General features: G+C 34.3%; 1 long non-coding RNA gene across 1 annotated transcript; it reads right to left on the bottom strand.

The window, feature by feature from the left end:
• Positions 1 to 2821: 2821 nt before the first annotated feature.
• On the bottom strand, positions 2822 to 5804 carry LOC133039854 (uncharacterized). The gene is made up of 3 exons (XR_009688791.1): positions 5141 to 5804; positions 4359 to 4421; positions 2822 to 3291 (listed from the first exon to the last, which is right to left on the bottom strand). It is a non-coding gene; the product is annotated as an uncharacterized LOC133039854 (long non-coding RNA).
• Between the last annotated feature and the right edge of the window lie 20822 nt (positions 5805 to 26626).

Raw genomic sequence — 26626 nt, 5'->3', positions numbered from 1 at the left:
AAGAAAATTTACAATAATATATATTTTTTTTTATAGTTACCTTTAAAATTTATTTGTAGACATCTTAATAATTAATAATTAACATTTATTTTAAGCTATATTATGGTAGATTATAATTTAAAATACATGTAGGTAACCTTAAAAATTATTTTCAAAACTAATCAATTGTCATGTAATATAACAAGTTACTATTTTTAAATACCAATTATTTTATATACTTTTTTGTTATTTTGAAACCTAATTAATTATTTAGTTATCATATAATATAATATAATTCAATTAACAAAATTATAAAATTAATGTTAACTAAGATTTAAAAATAATTATAAAAATGTAACTAATCACTATATTAGTAACTAAATAGTTTCTTTTCTAAACATAGCAAAAAACATGTGATTCTCACATCTTAAAATGTTCACATTGAAAACTAAATTACAATGATATTTTTTTTAGACTTATCTGAGTAACAACGTGATCAGAAATTATTTTTAAAGTTTAAGAGAAGAGAGAGAAATAAGAAAGAATAAAGAGAGAAGCGTAAAAGAAGGGAAAAAAAGGAAGAGAGAGAGAGGGGTATAAATAAGGGTATTGAAACATATTCAAACAAATAAAAATATTGTTGATACTTGACCAAGTTATTTTTGATAATTAGATAAAAAATAAGGCGTGAAGTGTAAAATCATAACAAAAAAATCCAATATACAAATAGATGCTTAAGTTTTATAAGTTATACCAATTTTACCCCTCTAACAATAAACACTTCTATTAACTCCCCTCTCTCTCTCTCTACCAAACTCCAAAACACCACAATCATGAAGCTGCCAGAGCCACTAGTCATGTCCCAGCCATCGCACATCCATCGTTCCACGTCGACCTTTGCACTTCTGCCTTTGGCCCTTCGAAGGAAATGATCATTATGACAAAAGACATAAAATATTAAAAAGACCATCGATTACCCATCAAGAAGCCATTGAGAAACCATCAAGAAACCATCGAGAAGCCATTTGAAATGACCTATCGAGAAGCCATCAAAAGTCATTGATAAGCTATCGAGAAGCCATCAAAATAACACCTCAGTTTAGCTTTTTACATAGGAACCCCAAATCAGATCGAAAAATACCACAACCACCTTAATCTTAGGACTCAAACAAACACACACAAAATAAAAAACAAAAGACAAAAATCTAACCGACAAAATCAAACCTTTGGCTCAGTTGATAGGGGTGGGGCTTCGACGGAGATGGGACTATCAACGAGGACTCGAGATCTGGTCTTTCAAGATCGAGAACTGGTTCGGTAGGGCTTCGACGAGAGAGAGAGAGAGAGAGAGAGAGAGAGAGAGAGAGAGAGAGAGAGAGAGAGAGAGAGAGAGAGAGAGAGAGAGAGAGAGATTTTGGTTGTTATGAGGGGGTAAAATGGAGAAACTAAAGTAAAAGTAAGAATAATTTGGTATAAAATATTTTTCGGGTGCAAAATTAATTATTGGGTAAACATTTAAGAATGGCTATTGAAATTTCCCAAAAGTTAATAACACTCATTTCAATTTCTCTACTCTATTATTTAAAATAGGTTGTACATAAACTTGTGTAAACTGCCCAACTCGAATAACCTGCTCAAACCAAACTGAGATAATCTGACGAAAAATACAAACTGAAAAACCCAACGAAAAATATTACCCCCCTATCTTTATATTGGAGGTGTTGAAAATAATACAAACCCGCCCAATCAACCCGAACTAACCCAATTAAGAGGGTTTTATACATATATATATTTTATTATATATTTATTATATATTATATAATTTATATGACTATTTAAAAAATATAAAGTTCAAATTTCTATTATGGTGGTTGATTTGAACATTAAATTCAACATATATATTTGCCTCATTATTACAATTAACTAAAATATAAAAATTGAATGTAAAAATTAAAAAAAAAACATTAGTGGTAGGTTTGGGCAGGTTAGCTTGACCAAACCGACCAATTCCATTTACCTTAGCATTCTTTAAAATTTTGAACCAGATATGGGCACTATGAGTTTCTGGTAATGTCATTTAGATTGACAAATGCTCCTGCGAGGTTTATGGATTTCATGAATCGAGTATTCAAGAATTTCCTCGATAACTGCGTCATGGTGTTTATCGATGACATCCTCGTGTACTCTCAGTCAAAAGAGGAGCATGAGCATCATCTTCGAATGGTATTGCAGCTACTCAGGGATCATAAGTTGTATGCAAAGTTCAAAAAGTGTGAATTCTGGTTGTCAGAGGTATCTTTCCTGGGGCATATTGTCAGAAAAGATGGAATTATGGTTGATCCAAGTAAGATTGAATCAGTGAAGAATTGGCCGAGGCCAAAATTTATGATAGAAGTTCAAAGTTTTCTCATTCTTGTAGGGTATTATCGACGTTTTGTCGAAGGATTTTCTAAGGTTTCTATGCCACTAACCGAGTTAACTAAGAAAAATCAGCGATTCGTGTGGTCAGACAAATGTGAAGCAAGCTTTCAGGAGTTGAAGCAACGTTTGATAACAGCTCCTGTGTTAGCTTTGCCATCAGATCGAGAAAAGTTTATTGTTTACTGTGATGCATCCAGACAGGGTCTGGGATGTGTTCTGATGCAAGCTGACAAAGTTATAGCTTATGCCTCTCGTTACCTAAAAGATTATGAGCAACACTATCCAACGAATGATTTAGAGCTTGCTGCTGTGGTATTTGCTTTAAAGATATGGCGACACTATCTTTATGGTGAAAAATGCGAGATTTATACTGATCATAAGAGTCTCAAATACTTTTTCACCCAGAAAGATCTAAATATGAGACATAGAAGGTGGCTGGAATTGGTTAAAGCCTACGGCTGTGAGATTTTGTATCACCTCGGGAAAGCCAGTGTTGTGGCAGATGCACTGAGTAGGAGAGTCCCAGGCAGGTTTTCACTACTGTTATTGTAACGCCCTAAATAATTAGGCACGCTACCCAAAAAGCTTATGAAACCCTAATCCCCTAATCGGGATTACTAATTAAAATAGCGCAGAATTTAAACTTTTATATTAATCAGAATGAAAATAAACTTGTAATATATTTAAAATTTTCAAAATAGTTGGGATCCCAAAAATAATTACAAACTTATTACAAGTCTTTTCTTTCTAGCCGACCTAAGCGGCAAAACAGAATTCAAAAGTTCAACACTGATAGACCCTTAACCCGCTTGGTCTGATATGGCTTGAACATGTACATTCTTCGTTTTGCTCCTCAGACTCATGGTTGATCAGCCACTGACTTACCCTTTCCTGCACAGTAGAGCACCTGTGAGCCAAGCCCAGCAAGACAGTATAAATCATAACAAATATAATATGCTCATCATGCTATTTAAACAGTAATGCCATTCATATATGTCTGTGTGTCACAGACCTGCATGTCACACTCACATGCCTATTTATGTCTACGTGGCGTAGGCCTATGTGTTGCGCTCACACATCTATATATATCTACGTGGCGTAGACCTACGTGTTGCTCTCACACGTCTAATTACAATAAGGCCTTAGAATAGTTCATCTCGGTTCTAGTCCAACTTGATTATGCCTTGACACATAACCCTTAATCTCAATATGTAACACATAATTATTAGTGTCACCGCACTATTTGTCTATTTGCTATAGACCTGCATGTTACGCTCACATGCCTATTTATGTCTACGTGGCGTAGACCTACGTGTTGCTCTCACACGTCTATATACAATAAGGCCTCAGTAGGGTTTACCTCGGTTCTGATTACCGAGCCTAACCTGGTTATGCCTTGCTCGCATAACCCTATTCATGTATATACGTAATCCATGTATTACGTTCTTTCGGTGGTTTATCATGGTGATACATACCAGGTCTAATCCAGTTATGTCTTAAACACATAACTTCTAACATACATGCGTGTATTCAATATTTACTACAACATATATAATCTTAGGGTAATAACCCTAACTTGCATACTATGTAATCACGCATATAATACATTTCTATATACTTAGATGACATTTACTAAGAGTATCAACCCTGACTCATGCTTTCACTGGACTCATAATATTCTAGGGTAATAACCCTAGACCGCATTAAAATTAAACTCAAGGTACTAGCTTACCGAGTCTAGTTTAATTATGCCTTAAGCGCATAATTCATAATTCCAATATATAGATATATCCGACATGGCATAGTATTACACAACATATATCACTAGGGTAATAACCCTAGGCTATTAAACCGCTCATGTTAGGGTAATAACCCTAATCCTGGTTGCAATTACTCACATATATCACATTCAACATAAGTGCCACCGCGCATACTCTACGTGCAAACTACTGTCTTACCTGTTGTCCCGCAATAACAGAGATTCCAAACCCCTGGGTGCTCCTGATCAGGTGCCGGTAATCCTAGTCACACAATCCGGGATTTTACAAATAGGGTTAATCCCCAATTTCACTTTCACAAAATATAAACATGGCATTCAAAACACAGATAATCAAATAGATCTCGGAACGAGCTTTCCAACGATATAAAGAACGTCCCAAACGGAGTCCCGAGTCAAAAGTTATGGCCAAAACAAAATTGAGAAAAACAGAATTTCTCACTGCCAAATCCAGTCGCGACAGCCGAAAATCCCGTCGCGACGACTGGGTTTAGAATACCCCAAAACTCCATTTTTAAGGTCTTAAAATGCCAACCTTTCCTATATTTCGAACCCCAACCAAACATAGGGTAAAAAATACAAAATTCATGCATTAATCCTTAACCAAAATCAGATTTAATCAATATAAAAATTAACCTCCAAACATTGAGCTAAATTTCCCACTAATTCAAGCTCAAACCTTGAATCTTTAAATTCAAACACAAGCTCAAGAAGAACATACAATTCAGAGCTGCATAAGATAATGGAAACACCAAAACAAACTCTAATAATCCCACACAACATTCAAGTTGCAATCCATATGGTCTCAATAGCTCAAACACATTAAAAAAAATTACCAATATCACCACTAATTCACCAACATGCATCAAATCTCAAATGAACATCAAGAACATCAAACCTAAACTCAAAAAATATTCACATACCAGAATTTAATCATAAACAAAAAGGATCAAGAAGTTTTACCACTAATTTCTAAGCTCCAAGCACCAAAATCACCCAAACTCCTTAACTTTTCTCCAATCCAAGCCTTAATTTCAAAGTTGTAAAATATTGAAGATGATAAAGAGAGATGAAGAGGGGGTCGGGTTAAGGAGAGAGAGAGGACCCAGAATTTCTAATTTCATTTCCTCAAAATTCAGCTTTTATTAAAGTAAATCAAATAAGGTCAAAAGACCATTTTGCCCCTAAGGCCAATTTTCACCTATTCACACATACAAGGGCATTATAGTGAATTCATACTCAATTATTTTCAAATAAAAATTCAGATTATCACCCATAAATAATAATGCCAAATAAATCAATCCAATTTATATTTCGGGCCCGAACCCGGTTCGGCCCGAAATACCCGGTTGTGACTATACCGCGCCAACCTGTCAGAACACCCCTGAAAAGACAACACAGTCATACTACATGATAATATAGTTCCATTAAGCACGTAATTAAATTAATTTCATCATTTTACCCTTCTCGGGTCATAATTACTAAAATGCCCCTGGCTCACCAACGGGGTCTTAACATATAATTAATCAAATTAATTCACATATACTGAATTATATAATAATATAATTCCTCAATTATTCATAATTATCTAATTAGGGTTTTGCTAATCCATTCCTTAATTCTAGGGTACTACAGTTATGATAGCTCCTCAACTGGCCTCAGAGATGGTCAATGCGGAAATTGAGTTTGTAGTTGGAAAGTTGCATAACTTGACACTTCGAAAAAAGACCATCGCTTTGGTCAAAGTGCTCTGGAGGAACAACAAGGTGGAGGAAGCCACCTGGAGTTAGAGACTGACATGAGGACTCAATATCCAGAGTTGTTCAGGTTAGATTTCGATGACGAAATCCTTTTAACGGGGGGATAATTGTAATGACCGCATTTCATAACGTGCTTAAACCTGATGACAGGATCTAATTTTGTAAATTTATTAAGGATGTGAAATTTCCCGATGGCTTTTGTTCGAATTTGAAAAAAAAAAGTAAATGAAAATTTAACAAATGTCATCGGATTGAAGTCACACGACTGCCATGTAATAATGCAACGATTACTGTCTGTTAGTGTTCGCAAGTTTCTCCCGAACGCTATATCGACCACCATCTCTGAACTGTGCAACTTTTTGAGGAAAATTTGTTCAAGGACTATAAATGTTAAAGACATGGAGGTTGCTCAACAAGATCTTATTTTAATCTTGTGTAAAATGGAGTCCATATTTCCTCCTGCATTTTTTGACATAATGATTCATTTGGTCCTTCATTTTCCTGAAGAAGCAATTTTGGGTGGACCTGTTTTTATGAGGTGGATGTATCCATTTGAAAGATACATGAAAAAATTGAAGAACTACGTAGGAAATAAAGCACGTCCTGAAGGGTCGATAGCAGAAAGTTACGTTATTGATGAGGCTTTGACATTTTGTTCAATGTATTTCAAAGGGGTTGAAACAAGGTTTAACCGTCTTGATCGTAATGAAGATGAGGTTGTCCCACGAAAGCTTTCTGTGTTTCAATCTCAATGTCGACCCATTACAAAAGGCGATCTCCAGCCACTTGATCGCGCATCTCGTGAATAAGTAGAGTGGTATATATTCAATAATTCACTTGAAATTCAAGCTTACTTAGAGTAAGTTTTTTTTCTTTATTAATTTTTCTTTTTTTTCACCTTAAATTTCAATCAATCAATTCAAATCTATTTTATTTTACAGTGAACACTTGGAAGTGATCCGACAAAATTACCCGAATGGAGATCATAATGTTCTACACAAAAAACATTTTCGTCTGTGGTTTCACAAGAAGGTGAATATATATGTGTAGTAAACGTTTATTATCTTAAGTGGTGTTTGCCATTTTCTAATGAAGTACTTATTTTATAGATATATGACTTGCACAAGTGTGGATCATTAGAGAATGGCAAAGAGTTGCTAGCTTTAACATCCGGGTCTGATCACTTAGGTACTTACTACGAAGGTTGTATTGTGAATGAAGTTCGATTTATGGCTACCAAACGAGATGAGAAGAGGAGCACACAAAATAGTGGAGTGTTTGTGGCAGGAACAGAAGGTTTTAATTATTATGGCACACTCACTGAAGTGCTAAAGTTAACCTTCACTGGTGTTTACTCTGTCACATTATTTAAGTGCAAGTGGTACAATACAAATCCAAGACGGAAGAAAACAATCATCGAGAACCTTATCACTAGTATTAATGTTAGTGGTGTATGGTATAAAGATGACCCATACATACTTACTAGTCAAGCAAAGCAAGTGTTTTATCTCGATGATTTATTAGGAGGGAAAAATTGGAAAATAGTTGAGAATGTAAATCACCGACAAATTTGGGACATCGTGGATGATGACGCTAATGTCGAAACTGATTTGGTACACGACACGAACTCATCTAATTTTGTGTTAACAGTTGATCTTGGGGAGTTAATTTTGCTACCTAATCAACCTCCGATGGACATTGGCACTGAACCAAGTTTGCATGTCAACGAAGATGACCGCAACATGGACGACGAAGATGCTATTGAAGAATCTGACGAAGAAATTTTAGTTGACTTCTGTGAAGATGATGTGAATGATCATTTAGTTAATAATGATAGTGATATGGATGATTAATTTTCAATCACTTTATTTTGTAATACATACAATTATTAATTTCAAGTTAATATTTCTTATTTCAAGTTAACTTTATTAATTTTAAATTATTGTTACTATTACTTATAAATGAAATATTTTTTTTTCAAAAAAAAGTAATGTCAGCTGATGTATCCACTTATCATTGTGGAGACGGGGTTGGTACCGATCCACCGGACCCTAGTAGGGTACCGCCGACTTGTCAGACGGCTCCACCGCCAAGAAGAAGGGGACGTGGCCTTGCTACCAACTTGGATGTTGAGTAAAGAAGGCAGGATGCAGGAAAACCATTACCACTAAAATTTGATGCCGTGACAGGCAAAGTGGTTGGTAAGGAAAATCAAGCTTTTGTACGTCAAATGGGTGTTGAGGTCACAATTACGTTGTCAGGACACTACTTGAATTTTAATGAAATCCCTCAACACTTTAAAGACCAAATTGTAGAAAAAATGAAGGTAAAACACATTAACAAGTTTAATGTTTCAAATATTTAATTTCAATTAATACATAATTTTTTAACATATACTATTTGTTTGTAGTATTTGTACGATATTGATGGTCATCCTGAGCCTGAAAGAGTGATGAGAACTCTTTATCATGAGATGAAGAGAAGATATTCTGAGAGAAAGAATATCAGGCACACGTGGCTTCAGGAACATTATTCTGGGGATCCAAATGATTTGGCAAGTGTTATTGAAGCTGTACCTGATCACTGCACTACAGAGAGTTGGAAGCAAATCATTGACTTATTTTTGAGCCCAAAATTCATTGCGCGTTCAAATCAAAACAAGAAAAATAGAGGGGAAATGCAATATTTGTCAACGCAAGGCTCGAGGTCGATGGTAGCGTCTCGTAATGAACATGTAAGTAAAATTATCAACTTCCTATTAGCAATTTCTTTTACTAAACATAAACTAACTCTATTTTTAAACAGGACGTCCCTGAAGACTACGCAATTCATACTTGGAAGAGAAGTCACCTTAGAAAAGGAACAGAAGACACTTGGATTAGCGAGACATGCAAAGAACTACATGTAAGTTTCAATATGTTTTTTAATAATTTTTTTACAACTAATGCATGATGTTGTTATTGTATTTCTAATATTTTATTTGATTAGGAGAAAATGCTTGAAGAGGTTGCTAGCATGACAGATACAGAAGATGATTCCAGTGATGGGTCTGTTAGCAAATACAAGCAATTAAAAGCTATGAATAAAGTTCTTGGGAGCCGGTCGGACTATCTAAGAGGACTGGGTTATAAATTGAAAGGCAGCTCAGAAACAAGTTTTAGTACTGAATGTCGAGCTCAATCACAAGTACCGACTTCATCCATTACTCCGGAAGATATGGGAGTCTTCGCTGAGTTTATGTTAAAAATGCGTGATAAGATTGATCAGTCTGGCACCTCCAGTGACGCGTCTCTGCATGACCCGCGGTTTGACAATTTTTTACAAAAATTTTTACCATCACAACCACAAGGTAGCGCGTCCAGTTCAGCCCCCCTCCAACGTCAATGCCACAACAACAACAACAACCACGCTCGCCTCAGCTGCCTCAGTTTTTTCAACAACAACAACAAAATTCTCCCAACATGTCTGCTGGCTCTTCACAATCGCCTCAGTTGCATTACATGTTCGGGCTTCCCTCACAGTCTCCTCCTATATTTTTTTCGGATGCCGCTGGAGGATATCAGACACAACCTATGGTTGGCAATATTGGAGGCTCATCCCAACAACAATACCCTATGTACGGTCAATTTGGGTCATTGTTGCAGCAACAACCTGTGTATGGTCAAATGGGAGGATCTCCACAACAGCCTATGTATGGTCAGTTTTTCAGTGCGCAGAGTCAGCAACAACAGCAACAACGAATTTTGGTTCGCCCGCAGGCTCGACAATATGTGGAGATCTTACCTACACCGCAGACTGGACAACCTTATTACCCTACCCCGCCTGCTCAATCCCGTGATAATCTTGATGGTTCAAGACTTAGCTCGAATGCAGATGAATTTTTAGAGTATACTAATTTGAACAATGATAGTTAGGTTTTTTTAATTATGTCAATTTTTATGTTTTAAAGTTTATTTAAAGACAATTTCTTAATTTTATTTAAGATGATATACTTTATATTGTAATGGACAAATTAATTTTAATACTTAATTTCTTAATTTTAATGTTTTATTTCTAATTAATAATATATTTATGAAATAATTATTATATATAAAATAATTATTATAATTAATTTAATTATATTAAATAATCAGAATAATGGTTTTTTTTTAATATTTAAAAATATTAATACCGGCGGAACAATGATTGGGGTCCGCTGGTATTAATGCATCTGCGTGTAAAAGTGCAGACATTAATACCGGCGGATCCCACCACTATTAATCCGCCGGTATTAATATTATTACCGGCGGAATACCATTTTTGTCGCTAATAACCACTTATAGCGACCAATTATCACCGGCGGATTCCGCCGGTATTAATTATTACCGGCGGTCTGGCCTATTAATACCGATGGATGCCTCTGCCGGTAATGTGCAAAACTGTTGTAGTGAATTTCTGTGTTTGAAATACATGTCAGAATATTTTTTTTTCAATTTTTTTTTCATGACGGTGTTTGTTATGCTTACAACATCATTCATGTAAATTTTTGAATAGTTTATAGTGCCGAAAATACGTTTGAAGTTTTTTGAACGCGCATGGTATACTGGAATATCAGGAACTCTATTTTCAGCATTGTAAACAAGTATTCAGAATTTTTCAAAAATTTACAAGGATAATACTATAATAATACTACTATAAAAAAAATTAAAAAATATTCCGCCATATAATTTTAAATGTAAGAATTATAATTAACACTTCTCAAAAAATTAATCAACTACGCGGCGAATAAAATTAACACTACACATTCTACAGCATAGGGAGTAATGGAAATTATGTGTTTGGCGATTAAACAGTTATAGTTATTCTGCTTATCCATTCTACCAAATTCAACCGTTACCGTACGCTTTCCTTTATTCACTTTCACGTTTATGGCATGTTTACTATACATTATTCAGAATCGGAATAAATTAAAGGAAAAATGTAACGGAATAAATGAAAAATAATCGGAATCAATATTTGTAATATGTTGTTTACTAAAATTTTTTAAAAATGGAATGGTAGTGATTTATCTTGTTTACATTATTAAGAAACGTAATCGGAATGCTTAAATTGACTAAATTGCTCTTTTGAGTTAAACTATATTATATGGTAGTTATTTTGTAAGACATATTTAAAGGACAAAATTGTCATTATATATTTAATATTAAAAAATAAAATAAAAATAATTGAAATCCATTACCTTTAATGGCATTCCTTATAAAATTAGTGGGAGAAGTTCTCCCTTTTTTTTCTCCTTTATTTAATCAAGTTCTCCCTTTCCTAATTTTAATAATGTAAATAAATAAATATAAAAAAATTATTACCTTACTATTGATTCCCATTACTTATTAGTAAACATGCCATTAGTTTCCATATATTCAATCAAACAACACTCTGGAAAGAATTAACCAATGCTTAAACCTCACTACTCCTCTTCCCTTCTTTCTTATTCTTAATGTCATTGTCGTTTAATAATGACTAGTAGTTTTCTTTTTTTGAAATCAATAATGACAAGTAGTTTAAAGTTTCGAAATATAATAAATTAATTCTCAAACGTACTTATATTAACGGTTCTTATGAATAAAATTAATTAGCACCATTCAAAAGTTTACAATCCAAGCAATGTGTTTAAATCCATTTTGAATTTTGTATTATTATACTTTTTCTTGGCGTGTGTTAGAAACAATTGACTATAGTAATGTGATACACTACACAAATCTCTAGGGGCCCGTTTGGTACGCAGGATTGGACTGGATTGGATTGAAAAGGATTGGACTGGACTGGACAAGATTGGATAATGCTGAAAGTAATCCTGTGTTTGGTTTAAGAATGGACTGGACTATTTTATTTATTTTATTTTAGAAAAAAAATCTTAAATTAAATAAAAATATATAATAATAAATTAAAATTAAAATATATAATAATAAATAAATATAAATAAATAATTCGTAGCAAAAAAAAATAATAGATCATATATAATTAAGAATATATCATAAATATATAATAAAATATTTTGTCATATTTTTTATTTAATAAATAATTAGAATAGTAAAATAAAAATACTTGAATAATATAAAATTATTTATCTTAAACACTAATTTAATATAAATATTAATTTTTTAAAATATTTATATAAATTTTTTAGTAATTTAAAAATAATATATAATTTTATTGTCATATTTTTTTCTTAGGATCAATTTAAGTAACTATTATTTAATTAATAATATTCTAAATTTTAAAAACTTATGTATAATAATTCAAAATTATACATTTTCACTAATTTTAATGAATAAGTTTTTGATAAAAAAAATGTATAAATAAATGTGTGATAATTATTTCCTTTAAATTCTTATTAAATTTAAAATATATTAATAAAATTTAAATTAAAAAACGATAAAAAAAATCTCACCTGCATGGGATTATTTATCCCACCCTGCTGGATGGGATAAATAATCCCAGACAGATGAGGTTAACTGGATTAGTTATCCAGACTTGTAACATGCCCAAACACTGGATTGGACAAATTAGCCTGTCTAATCCAATCCAGTCCTGTGTACCAAACGGGCCCTAGATTACTAAGACTTTTTCTTAGCAATAAATTATTGAAACCTTGATTAGACTATATTCTAAAATATACTTTAGACACCTTATGACTTTAAACTCAAGTCTAAAACGTTCAAGAACTGAATTAAATCCCAATGCAACGTTTTGTACTATTTTATGTTGTGCTATAAATTTATTAGAGTTTATGAGTTATGCATTATTCTATCTTTGATTTTTTAACATATAGAAAATGGTCTTTGAACCATTTGTAAAGTAGTCATTCCATTAATTTTGCCACGTGTAACAAATAAAAACTTTGAATGTTTTTAATTTTCTTTTTTCTTTTAGTTGTTTTCTCTCTTAATTGTTCAACTCTCTCTCTCTCTCCTTGTTCTTTTTCTTCGTGGAGCACAACCACAAACCCATTTATGGAAACCATACTCAACTGACTTTTTTTTTTGCAAACTATATGTTCATCATATTCTCTCCTTTTCCGCCTCCTACCATCATCGATCTAAAATCTAAAACTTGAAGTTAGCTCGTCGAACTTTGAAAATGCCGAGATCATAACCATTGTGGGGTGAGTCTTCGAAAATAGGGCTAGCTAATGACAAAATCTCACGTGGAGAGAGAAAAGTAGCATATTTGTTTAGATCTCGTCGACAGCGAGCAGGCAGGGCTACCAATAGTGATGAGATTTTGAGCGTAGATCTTTGGGTGGGCTAGAGGGAGCAAGTTCTTGAATAGCTCCTAAGTTTCAATCGAAGGGTGGTCTCAGGTTTGGGTCTCGAACGGAGCAATGACGTCAGTTGTGCAGTGGGGGTTTGGCTCGGGGACGACTGCTTGGGATTGAGCTCAGAGGATGTGAACGATCGGAACTCGTACCATGAATGGAGAAGATGGACCAAGTGGTGGGCGGACCACCTGGGTTTGGAGTTCGGCTAGGGTCAAAGGTGGTGCTGGGTCTAGGGGTGTTCACAAAGTATCCGATCCAATCCAATCCGCACGATCCAATCCAATCCAATCCGCAAAATGCGGATATCCGCACTTGTGCGGATTGGATTGGATTGAAAAATCTAAAATCCGCACTTGTGCGGATTGGATGTTGTTTGACCTCAAAAAGTAACCGATCCAATCCAATCCGCACTTAATTATATATATTTTTAAAAAATTATAATATGTAATATATATTAATTAAAAAAAGACACAAATTTCTAATTTCTTAATCTTTTTTAGTAATATATTGAGTTGGTGCATTTTATTTATTTTGTAATAAAAAATACAAGAAAAATAATTCTTATTCACATAAACACGTACACACAAAAGTTTAAATATATATATAATAGCTTATTTATTTTAGTAATTATATACATATATATTTTAGTGTAAATCTAAAGATAAGTATATATATATTGATATATATATGTATATTGGTTTAATTTGTATATATAAAGATGGAAATAGATTATTATTGGAGATTAAGAAACAATAGTCTTTATTTAATTTTTTTTTATGAAATATTAATTAATTTATTATTAAAAAAATAACTGATATCTAAAGTAACCGATCCAATCCGCACTATTGCGGATTGGATTGGATTGGATTTAAACTCTTATGCGGATCGGATTGGATCCAAAATATAAAATCCGCACTTAGTGCGGATTGGATGTTGTTTGACTAAAAAAGTGCGGATTGGATCGGATGAACACCCCTAGCTGGGTCTTCGGATGGCTTTTAGGGGGTGGTCTCTAAGCAGCAATAAGAATAAGAAAAAAAAATGTTTACTTTTTTTTTCATTTTAAATTAAAAATATAGTTTGTACCAATAATTTATTAACATGTGATATTTTTATTAGTAAATGTACCTGTTAGAAAAGAGGACTGACGAATTTATGAAAACAATAAACTTAGAGATTATTGCTGCTAATTTTTGAAGTTAAAGATTTATTTACATCAAAATAAAAATTTTGGGAACTTACACCGTAATTTTTTCAAATTAAAATACTCTTAATTTATTAAATAGAGATATGGATGCATAGCCTATTCAACAAAACTATGTATTGAAGAAATATTTCTCTATTATAACTATGAGAACTCTTTACATGGACAACCCTAGCTAATGTGGAGCATATGCATGCCTTTAATTTTTTATTTTATGAAGTCAAAACTAAGATAAGATAAGAATATATCGTATATATAGAGCAGTAGACTGTAGAAGAGATGTGGATCCGATTTCGAAGTGATAACAGTATTAATAATTTATTGATATACGAGCAGTTTGCAGGTTGCTGCTATTAATGCTAGGAAATTCCTTCCTGTGCCACTGTACATGGAAATGGAATTGGGTAATTCTGTTATTAATTTAAACTAATTAAACTAAAAGAGTAAAAAGAGATAGAAAAAGAGAAGAATGAGAGTTAAAAAGACAAAAACCAAGGATACCAACAACTAACTAAACTACAAATCACGCATGGCATGGCATGGCATGGCATAGTGGCCGTGTCCTTTTACTGTCTGGATTTTATTTTAATTTCTTCTCTTGGCATTGGGACCAGGGAATTTCTTTTCTTTTAAATACTATAGACTATACTATACAAACCAAAAGTCAGACTGACTCAAAAGAGACCGAATAAACGCACTAGCACAAAACCCTATCTCCCTTCCTCCTTTATATTTTTCAGCCTTCTCAAATAAATAATTTTTTTTTAGATGTTTCGGTTTCTTTTTTTACCAAATGCAATGGTGTGAATTTGATTTTTTATACTTAGAAAATCTTAAAATTTCCTAAATACATACTTAATAATATTGGTAATATATGACCAATTTCCTAATATCCCACAAATACCCCTTCCATTTGAAAAAAATCAAAAACTGAAATCATCCATGGCTGCCTCCCGAACCTCTCTCTCCCATGGCTGCCTCATCCCGACCACCACGCCCGGCCACCGACGACTACCTACCACTCCGACTACGCACGACCACCGTCCGAACCACGCACAACCCAGCCACTTCTCTCGACCCACTCTCTCTCTTAATATATATAATAATATATATATTTATTATATATATTAAGAATCAACAATGCATTATTAGATATGTATGCCAAGTGTGGTTTTTTAATCGACGCTCGAAAGATTTTTGATGAGATGCCAATGAAAAATGTCATCTGTTGGACTAGTATGGTTTCTGGTTATGTACACTACAACAAGTTGGATGAAGCTAGAGAGTTGTTCGAAAGAAGTCCGTTTAAAGATGTGGTGCTTTGGACGGTTATAATCGGTCGGACCACATGGTCCGATGGGTCGGACCCCATCGGACCATGTGGTCCGACCATCGGACCTCTGGTTTTTTTTTTTTTTTTCCAGTTTGAGAGAGAGGAAGAGAGAGAGTGGGTCCGAGAGAAGTGGCTGGGTTGTGCGTGGTTCGGACGGTGGTCGTGCATAGTCGGGGTGGTGGGTAGTCGTCGATGGCCGGGCGTGGTGGTCGGGATGACGCAGCCATGGGAGAGAGAGGTTCGGGAGGCAGCCATGGATGATTTCAGTTTTTGATTTTTTTCAAATGGGAGGGGTATTTGTGGGATATTAGAAAATTAGTCATATATTACCAATATTATTAAGTATGTATTTAGAGAAAAAAATTTAAGATTTTCTAAGTATAGAAAATCAAATTTCCCTTATCAATATATATCACCCTAGTTTTTTGTGGTATTATTGGCTTTAGGCCATTCTTGTAATTGCCTCTGTTGGCCTCCTTGGACATATGTGTTGTTCTAGGGCCAAAATGTAAAATGGCCCTAAATTTAACAATTAAATTAATTTAATAAATGTTCATTTTTTAAAAAATTAACAAAATGCCCATTCAGTTAAAAATTTAATGATAAAATTACAATTATAACCTTGAATAATTAAGTATTTGGTATAGTTATTTTGCACAATAGTATATCGTTTTTATGTGCAATAAATTATTAAAAAAACTGAAAGGTAGTGTATATATATTTGTTTTTGAAATAACTGAAAGGTAGTATATTAGTTTAAGATTGTAGTATATTATTTTAATGTGCTATGGTATATAATGAACGAAAGACGGAAATTAAAAAATGTGAAATATTAGTTTAAGTTTGAGGTATAGTTTTATTTCACTAGGAAATATTGTCTTTATGTTCATTAGTATATCATGAAGGAAAGAAAAAGAAAAAAAACATGTGGAATATTAAATTAAGTTTTTGGTATATATATATTTTTTCCACTATACTGGTGGTATATTAATTTTTCACTATAGTATTTATGCTTATGATTGCAGAATATATTTTTTTATGCTATTGTATATCGTGGAAAAAAATCATTTAATAGTATATTAGTTTAAGTTTATGGTATATTTATATTAGTCTAAGGTATATCGTTTGTATGTGATATGTATATCGTGAAGGATAGAAAAAAAAAACTATTAAATATTAATTTAAGTATGATGTATAGTTATATTTGACTGAGGTATATTGATTTTATGTTCATTGGTATTTCATGAAGGAAAGAACAAGAAAAAAAACTTGTGGAATATTAAATTAAGTTTTTAGTATAATTTTTTTTCACTATGCTGGTGGTATATTAATTTTTGACTATGGTATATCTGCTTATAATTGCGGTATATAGTTTTTGTATGCTACTGTATATTGTGGAAAACAATTCATTTAATAGTATTGTTGCCCCTGATTTCACCCAATATACGTGGACCAATCGAACAGGGACACGTGGATCAGATAACTTGTAAATATTTGCTAAGTCTTTGTATGCCACAAGGAAGCACCCTGGGCATAGGTCCCGGAGGAGGCACCCGGAGTGCAAGGTGCTCCCGGAAGCTCGCATAACATAAAGCCTCTCCGTGAGGTGTCAGGCTTCTCCTGAGCAATCAAGTCGCATTTAATGCTGCATGGGAGGAAGCGTGTTGGGACTGCAACACGCAATAAAGTCTGACGGCACAACCTCCAAACAGCAGCGCCACAGTAATGATCATTTAAGTCTAGCGACGGCTACTCTGCGAAGAGTCACATCAATCACAAGGCAAAAAGGACATTCCTCGTAAAAACCCTACAGCACCTAGGGATTTGACCATGCATTACTCATGGTATATTCATTGGGAATACCCAACTTTATGGATACTTACAGATACGTTTTAAGAACAATTCTAGGGATTACCCCACCAAAACACTATAAATACCCCCTCAAAGCTCATTAAATGGGATCGAGAATCTTGGGCTGCATATGAGCAAGAAGAGTAAATACTCACCAAGAACATTCTCTGTATTTATAAGGGTGACATTCTCTCAAGTGTAGAATCTGTATTAAATACATCCATTAATAACAAAGACTCGTGGACTAAGGCTCATTAACGCCCCAACCACGTAAAAATCCTTCTCTCACTTTCTTACAGCTCAATATTATAATCATATTTTGGTAGTTGCCGAAAATCTCGGTCAACATTTTGGTGCTTTCATTGAGAGCTGAAGAAAGCTGCTACAAAACGAGCATTTGACTTCACAAATATGGTGGAGACAAGAAGTACACGTCAGCCTCGCCCTCTGGAAGATGCTCAAGACCCAAACGAGGAAGATGTAGCCTCAAAAGCAGTAGAGGAGGCCGAGGAAGAAGAAATAGTCCCCGATGAGGACTACGAGGGAAACCTCGACGAGTATGCCTATGACAAAGGAAGTTACTCGGAACTGGTGCTTCTTAGACAAAAAGCTATCGATCACGAAGCCGAGATCGAAGCTCAGAAAGCGCAAAACCAGAAAATGCAGGAAGTGATGCTAGCCATGCAAAAAGCCATGGAAGCAGCTGGCATTCACGTGCACCCCAAGGCAATGACCGCTGGACTCAACAGGGAGCCAACGACATCTTCGCCTAATTCCCAGCAGCAGAAATCTAGGGAGCCTAGCCCTATAAGATATCCTGCTGAGGGGAATCAAACAAAAAACCCTACTTCTACCCCTGGGCGAAAGAAAAAGGTGCAGGATCCGCGAAAGGTCCGCTCAGATTTCCCTAAAGGGAAAGGTCCGCAGAGGGGCAAGCCCCAAAAAGGGAGTCTTGGCCCTCAGGATCGAGGGGACCGAAAAAGCGTTTCTGTGCACCAGGAACCAGGGGGTAGAGGGAGAAGAGGACAGAGATGTCCTCCCATTGATTTGAGAAATCAAATCAATGGGAATCAAGGTGACCTCCGGGATCACCTTGACCAAAAAAGATACGGGCCCGTGGTTTCCTCGGGTACGTTAAATGAAGGAATTATGGCGGAACTCGCCATGCTCCGAAAAGACATTGCTCGAGTCTCCCGGAGGCAGAAGGGAGACGACTCCGATTTAGACAGCGAGGATCGGGAGCCGTGTGCCAAGCACATCCTGGAGGCAGAGCTCCCTAAAAACTTCAAGATGCCCGAAATGGCGGCATATACCGGGAACTCCGATCCCAGCGACCACCTGTCACGGTTCAACCGTGTCATGACGGTCATGAGGGTCAGCAATGACGCCAAGTGTCTGTGCTTCCCACTCACTCTAAGTGGGTCCGCGGAGGAATGGTTCAAAAACCGGAACTGTGGTCCGTGGGCTGTTGGAACAAGCTTCAGACCAACTTCCGGAGACAGTTTGTCGCCGCAAGAAAGGTCAACTTGGAGGTCAGTGCCTTGACTAATATCAAGCAACTGCCCACCGAGACCTTGAAGAATTACATCAAGAGGTTCCGAGAGGAAGCCTCGAAGACTAAGAAGGTTGATGACGGACAACAGCTTGCACTCCTCCAAGCAGGAATCCGTACTGGGACTCCCTTCTGGAATGAGTTGCAGCAAGAAGGGGCTGCTAGCCTCCAGGATTTCTAGAAAAGAGTCCAAAAATATATCAACCTCGAAGAAGCCCAAATCGTGGCTTATGGAGGCTATTATCCCACCGGGATAGCAGGGTACATGCCCGGAGTATCGCCCTCGGGTACTGCCCCGACCGCAACTCCACAAGTGAGTGGCATACAATTCTCTGCTACCCCCGGGTATAGCCAGGGCCAAGCTTTGGCACCAGCATCCTCTCATTTTGGCAACCCGTCCGGAGTAAATGGGTGTTAATCAACATACTTGTGAGTAGATCTAAGATCCTGGTAAAATAATTTCCAACATAAACAACATACTTGTGAGTAGATCTAAGATCCTGGTAAAATAAATTCCAACACACTCTACTCCAGTACATTAACGTCGAAGGAACAATTGGTTACTTATCAGTAAGTCCTTTTTTTTTTATCTTTCTCGACAACCATTCCTTACCTATTAACTTTATCATTTAAATTGTTAATTGAAACTGATACAATATGGATGCCGAGTCTCAAGCAGAGAACATGAATGAGGAACAAACCTACGAATGGGAAAGCATAACAGCAGAGCTAAACATCACAAAACCAGTGAATGAGATTCAAATATGTGACGTCCTAGGCAAGAGTCTCGACAAACTGAGAAAATGGGAAGCATTCTACGAAATGTACGCAAAACGGATGGGTTTCGGCACAAGAAAAGATTATGTACGACGTTCTCAAGGAGTCATTGTAATGCGCAGGTGGGTTTGTTGTTCCGAGGGTTACAAAAGAATCACAATAACGGAAAGACAAAGAAAAAAGAGACCTCATGATGTCACTAGAACCGGATGTCCGGCAGCATTACGTATTTTACTCACACAACCGTCTAACACTTGGAAATGCGAAGAGTTCAGTACAATACACAATCACGACCTCGCTTCACCAAGTGAGGTACAATTTTTGAGATCATACTGAGTAGTGTTCGATGGATTGCTTGCCCAAGTTAGGTCGATGAGCTCCGTTGGAATTAAAACTGCCAACATAATGTCTCATGTTGCTTTGCAAATGGAGGTTACAAGAGAATGCCATGTCAACTTCGAGATGTCTACAACAGGGTTGGTGGTGCCAAGCGAGAAGAAAAGATAGAGACGGACTCGGAAGGAGCGTTGGGATTTCTTGATTGTCTTGCAGAGAGGGATCCAAATTTCTTCGTTGTATATCAGGTGGACGAGGAGAATCGATTGGCTAACTTATTTTGGGCAGATGGAAACTCACGTGTCGACTATGTGGCTTTTGGGGATGTACTAAGGTTTGATACCACCTACATGACAAATGAGTACAATAAGCCTCTCACTGTTCTCATTGGCGTAAACCACCATTTCAACACATGCATCTTCGGGTTCGCTCTCCTCCTCCACGAGAAGCTTCCATCCTATTGTTGGCTACTTCAAAAATTTCTCGAATGCCATGGAGATAAGAAGCCAAATATTGTAGTTACTGACCAAGATGTGGCCATGAAACAGGCCATCATGGAACACATGCCAGATGTTACACACCGTCTATGTGCTTGGCATCTCAATACAAATGCTTCCAAAAAGGTTAAAGATCCAATCTTCTTGAAAAGATTTAAAGATCTAATGTACAACTACTACGAGGATGAGGATTTTGAAGCAAGATGGTTAGACGTCATCGAAACCCAACAACTAACAGATAATGAATGGTGCCAAACAACATTCGACACAAGAAAACAGTGGGCAGAAACTTATTTAAGGGGTTCATTCGTTGCAGGAATGAGAACCACACAACATTGCGAATCGATCAACTCCGCTCTAAAAAAATTTTTAGAGAAGAATTATTGCTTGCGTGAATTTGTAACAACCATAGATATGACAGTCTCAAAGCTCAGACACAACGAGATTACAAATGACTTCAAAAGCAGATGCACTCGACCTCACCCACCTAATCCTACATGCTTGACCACGTACTACAACTAATGTGCTGAATTCTACACAAGAAGTATACACCACAAGGTTGCTGAGCAGCTTGATTTAGAGAATAATTATTTTGTCATAAGTCAGGAGCAAGAAGGAGAGTGGCAGATATACGCCATTGGAAAGTTTCAGCATCCGGAAGTCCAATACCGAGTTCATTATTGTGAAGGCCAACGAGCACTACACTGTAGCTGCATGCTATATGAAAGTCAGAGGTACCCTTGTAGACATTTATAGGCTACAATGAAAAGATTAAACATGAGAAGAATACCTAATACTCTTCTCATGAAGCGATGGAGCAAATTCGCGAAGACAAATCTCCACCTACATTTTAACCCCCCGGCACCAGAACAACAACACATTTATGAGATGGCTAGGTTTGGATCTCTCAGTTCACTAACTTATAACTTCACTTTCTATGCAGCAAAAACGGAGGATTCGTACACACGTGCAAAGGAAGAGATTGAACGGCTAACTCTAATGTTCAAGGAAGAATTTGAGATGAGTTCCAATCCGGAAGGAGAGACGCCACAACCTGGAAGATATCGTAACAACCCCAACATTATTAAAGACCCCGAAGTTGTGAGAACAAAGGGTACGGGAAATCCAAGGGACGGACCGAACAGGGAGCAGATCCCAAGAAACTCAAGACATTGTCGCATTTGTCGCTCATCAGGCCATGATTATCGACGGTGCCCAAACCGTCAACAGAATACTGGATCTCAGGGGCAACAGTCTGCACACAATCAACCAACAACTGACTCATTCAATGAACACTCCAACGCGTATTTCCCGGAACCGCCTTCCTCCACACAAGAATCATACTATGGTCATTCATATAACTAGCTATTTTTAACGATTGATGTTTTAAGGTTTATGACTCTAATTATTGCTTCAAAAACTCTAGATTTATATAGTTCATGTTATGTTTGCCGTGTTTAAGGTAATTATCTCAACAAATCTCAAAATTATAATTAATGAACAAATAAATTATTTTAGACAAAAAAATTCAATCTTATAAGGTCAAAATTTCCATAGTAATTAATTTTTTTTATACACAATAATAAAAATAAAAATAATACACCAATGTAAAACTCAATATATACCAACACATAATTTCATAAGTTATAACAAATTATTCTTAACAATGTACTACGAAACATAAATGAATGTACTCTGTACGTGATATTTTGTACTCGGTACGTGATATTTTGTACACTAATTTTACTAAACAGCATGCAGAAACAATTAATGTACAAGGTACGTGATATAATGTACTCAACTACAATTCCAAAATTACATACATGATATAAAATACCAAAATAACCCCACTCCGACAACATGGACCCACTGCCTACAATATATTTGTACAATTAACTGCCACGAACAGTAAAGCTGTTGTACTTTTTCCTACATTAACTAACGTAAACAGTAAATTAATTGTACCTTTTTATTTTTTAATTAAAAAAACAACTGTACAACTGGTTAACAAATTTAGAATAACTGGTTGCCAACTAAATTAAATAATTAAAAAAAAACTATTGTAATGTGGGACCTACCTGCCGTACAACAGATTCTAATCCGTGATTCACACTTCTGGGCACAAAATCGTTCGCCTATATTTATTTTGTTAAATAGTTATTTAAGATTATTTTAATCTTTTATGTTAGTTGTTTATATAAGATTTTTTTTTATTAATTGTATTCTTTTACTTTTGATTTACAATTAATTGAAATCTTGATTTCTTTGTATCTATTCATTATTAATTATTAATTATTCATCTCTTCACAAATATTTATCAGTTTTCTGTTTAAGTTTTAACATTAATTTAGACTATAACACTTTTAATTTTAAAATGTATATATTCTATATATTATATATATATATTTCAAATCTAATTATTTGAACACCAAAAATAACATCAATAATAATAATAATAAAAATATAATAATGTTTGTACGGATTAACCTGATTAAACTGACAAAATTATTAAGCAAGTTAAATTTTTTTATTTTTTTTTTAATTAAATAGGTTACAATTAAATATTTCCAATCTAAAATTTATATTGAATTGATAAAAATATATTACAATCTAATTAAACCGGACGGAGGTACACTATTGGATGAGTGTTTTGTGAAACAATGAAAATAATAGCATAAACTTATTATATGGTAATCTTGTAAAATATTTTAAGTGATGAGGTCACTCTAAGCATAGAAATTCAAATTCCCCTACTATACTATGTTTATATATATCTGTGTTTTTAATGCCAGCTTTTTTGATATAAGACTTTACATATAAAAATGTTAGTAGAAGAAATTGGATTATTGAATATATTCTAGTAGGGTTTTAAGTAAAGTTCCAAAAATGGAGAGGTGAAGTCAAATATGTACCTCCATAAATAAAGACAAAGTAAGAAATGCAGCCTTAATTGCTCACCCTCTCAGCCCTTCAAAAAAGGGTTTGTACCAATAAGGGTGCCAATGTATAAAAATAGCTTGATTGGTCAATGAGGGAATCACTCTCCAACTACCAAGATAATCCAATTCATGCAAATTTTAATTTAACTTTTGTTTTTTCCTCCACTATTATAAATATTAAATAATATGATAATGTGTATATTTTTTTTTTCGCAAAGTGATAATGTGTTCTATACAGTATTTGATTGCGCTTTCTTTTTTAGTTTTTTATTATTTAAATGGTGTATGGCCTTAACACAATAAACAATTCAAAACAATAATAAGTATTAATAATCTTTCAAAACAACAACAACAATAATAATAATAATTCTAACCAATTTTAACGTAGGAGTAGGAAAATAGACATGGAAATGATAAGAATAAAAAAAAATGTTACGGAATAAACATGCTTTCTTAAGGATCTTTGGAGAGTTGTGACCTATTTTTCAAACTAAATAATATATACGATTTTTATAATTTTTTAAACTATAATTATATGGTGAAATCTTAAAATTACAAAAATTATATCCTTAAAATATGTGGTTTAAGAAATTTAAACTATAATTATTATCAAATATTATAATAAAAATTCAAAAATCAATTTAATAAAATTTTAACACTACAAAGAAAAAAAAAGAAAAAAGAAATAATTTTTTTTACATCATTACATATATACTCATCTTCAAGATATTATATTGAATTATCTCTAAAAAAATTTATAATATATAATATATATTTGCTTATATATTTAGAAAAAAAAAATAAAAATTATGTTAAAAAATTACTTACTTTATAATATATATATATATATATATACTGCGGTACGGTTTTAACGATAACTATTAAATTTGAAATCGTAAATTGCACTACACCATGTAGTTTGGCGAAAATACAAATCACAACCGTATCACGAATGATTTCATTACTATATTTTTATGCAGTGCGGACTATTTATTAGGTGTAGACAGTTTAACGAACAAAACAATTAATTACCAACAATTATAATAGAAATTAGACTTTATTCCTCAATCATTTATTAATTTTAATACTAATAATTAAATGGATAAGTTTATACATCCCCTAAAGACTTATTATTGTAAATCTCTTATTTGTTTTGACATTCAAAATAATTTTTTATTTTATTTTTTTTTATAATTGTATACGTCATAGTTATTTAGGTCCACTTATAAATTTTTAACTTTTTTTTGAATAATTTACAATGTTAAAAATAAGGTTTAAATATTGGGATTATTTCACAAATACACAAAAACAACAAAAAAATTACAAAAATGCAGTTTTACGAAATTTTAAATATTTTTATGATTTTTTATTTTATTTACAGAAAATACGGTCCTTTTATATTGTACTCTTGTTAATTTGTTGTTGGTTTTTTTGTTATTTGTATGTTATTTTTTGTTATTATTTTGGTGTTATTTAGATGTTATTTTCATGTTACTTTTATGTGTGACACTGGTGTGACACTGGTGTTCGGGTTTGAGATTGGGTGAAGTTCATTTGGAGCCTTAATAGACGGGGTATCCGAGTGGAGGATGTCTTTCTTTATGCCTCGCTTGTAGTGGACAATATATGGAGAATGCGCAACGACGTCATACACAATAATTGCACTCCTAATGTTCTTAAATGTATTGACCATATTTGTTCTTCTTTTGCAGATGCACATACTTCTCTCTTGCCTAGTCCTTCTCCGCCTATGAAGGACAGCTGGATGCCTCCACCTCTGGACTGGATAAAATTAAACTGTGATGTTCGCGTGGGTTTAGAGAGTATGTGCACAGCTGTTGTTGCTAGGAATCATCTGGGGAGGGTGGTTTCTATTCACACGGCTCGATTGGACTTCTCGGAAGCTCTTTGCGGAGAAGCGGCGGCCTGTTGCTTGGCGGTGTCGGTTGCTTTAGATTTAAAGTATAATTATGTTATTGTGGAGAGTGACTCGAGACTAGTGATCAACGCTCTTAATGGGAAGGCGTCTCATTGGGCTCTAGAGAACTATGTCTCCTTTTGTTCTAAGTCTTCTCCTTCTTTAATGTGTTGTAATTTTTCTAACGTTAGTAGGAACTGTAACTATGCGACACACAATGTCGCTAAGTGGGCTTTTACCCACCAAGTGTTTGGATCGATCCCGATCAATTCTTTTCCGGAAAATATTTTATGTAACGACCATGAGGTCTAGTTCTATCTAATATAATTTACGCTTATTTTCAAAAAAAAAAAAAAACTACAACAATTATAAAAAATATATGTACCTATTAAAAATATTGGTGATCAAAAGATGCAAAACCCATAAGAAAGTACTATCGAAACAACATTTTAAGGGTAGTATAAATTTTTCACATGACTTTTAACCCCCTTTGTGTGAGTTAATAATTAGATCTTATTTCAACATAATAAGTAGCATATCCAGTCATGATTATAGGTGTCTATTATGTATTCTTAGTGAAGTTACACAGTTGTTTTTTTTTAAAAAAAACATAATAATTAGCATATCCTGACATGATGAAGGGTGTCCCAAAATTGAAAGCAGTTTAGGAAGAATGTCCATACATAAATGATAAATACAACCTTAAAACACAAAAAAATAAAAACAAAAAAACATTACTATTAGTTACCTTAATAAATTATACCAACGGTGCTTGACATCTTCATGTCTTCCTTAATAAAACTGTCAAATAGGCTATCGTTGAAATCCCTTTTAACAAAATAATCGACGGTATATTATATATCTACCAAATTGATATTACTCTGTAATAAATTTTGAGTTGTTGATTAATATGGTCTTTTTCTTTTTGAAGCTTGACTAATCTGGGATTAATAAAAATATATATGATTTTTTCTTAAAGCATATA

This window comes from Cannabis sativa, chromosome 1, assembly GCF_029168945.1.
Source record: "Cannabis sativa cultivar Pink pepper isolate KNU-18-1 chromosome 1, ASM2916894v1, whole genome shotgun sequence".
NCBI lineage: Eukaryota > Viridiplantae > Streptophyta > Magnoliopsida > Rosales > Cannabaceae > Cannabis > Cannabis sativa.
The sequence above is the reverse complement of the archived record's forward strand: the minus strand, read 5'-3'. Positions and strand labels throughout refer to the sequence as shown.